The sequence below is a fragment of the Euprymna scolopes genome, chromosome 38, assembly GCF_053919585.1.
Source record: "Euprymna scolopes isolate OS-2025 chromosome 38, ASM5391958v1, whole genome shotgun sequence".
Classification (NCBI taxonomy): Eukaryota; Metazoa; Mollusca; class Cephalopoda; order Sepiida; family Sepiolidae; genus Euprymna; species Euprymna scolopes.
In genome coordinates this window covers 21,705,211-21,706,231 of record NC_136519.1, presented here as the reverse complement: position 1 = coordinate 21,706,231, position 1,021 = coordinate 21,705,211, and positions in this window count along the sequence as shown.

Here is a 1,021-nt window from a genome sequence, read left to right as displayed (position 1 = left end):
TACTGTTCTCATCTTGAGTGTTGTTTTCACAATATTTCAGCCGATGTAATCTCCGACCTTCTTCGGTGTATGTTTTTGTTGAACTCGTAGATCTGCATGGAATTTTGAATAGAACTCTTTTTTTTTTTTTTTAAATCCATGCAGGGGTAGCATGCTCTTGTTTCATGAGTTCTTAATAATTCGTAATTGTGTTCTCAGTATTGCCTGCACTGAGGATGGAACCGTCAACCTCGAGTAGAATGTCATTTACAACTGAATTTTACCAAGTACTTTATCCATTATGCCACAGGTCCGGGTAATTTAGTTGTAAGTGACACTTTTCTAGAGTTTGAAGGTTCAATCCTCAGTGTGGGAGATTTCTTTCTGAATTCATTTCAGACAGTGGTGGTTGTTCGACTTGCTATTTGCTTCTCGATGTAATTCTTTCTGCTGTTTATTCTTAATTATTTATTTCAATAGAATAATTGGAAATTAAACTATTTCGAGTTTAAATAAAACTCAAGTCATTTAGGATGATCTAGTGACAAAAAAGTGAAGCATGCATGGTCCCCCGTAAGTGCATAGTGAACGAGGCATAAAAAAAATGACTAAGTTCAGCATACCCTCTCCCCCCTCCCCCAGAAGTTCCCAGAAGACGTCAAATCTTGGTGAAAATGAACAAACAGTGTAGTTTTAAGCCTTAACATATGTAAATTTGAGTTCTGCATCATGCAAAAAGAAATGACTAAATCCATCATTTGCTCTCTCCCCCCCCCCATTTAGCCCGAAAAGTCCCAAGGCCTTTAACATATTTAAATTTGAGTTCAGCACCATGCAAAACTGCTAAATAGACATACTCAGAACATTTTGGACAAATATGGTAAAATAGTCCCATATGGGGTATTTTTTATTAGCCCTACAAGAGACCCTGGGGCACACCCAAGAGTTATCATGAAGTATAGACAAACAAATTTATATAGAAATCAGTTAGTTATAACTTTTCAGAAAGTTTTATAAAAATCCAAGGTATCATTTTTTTTTT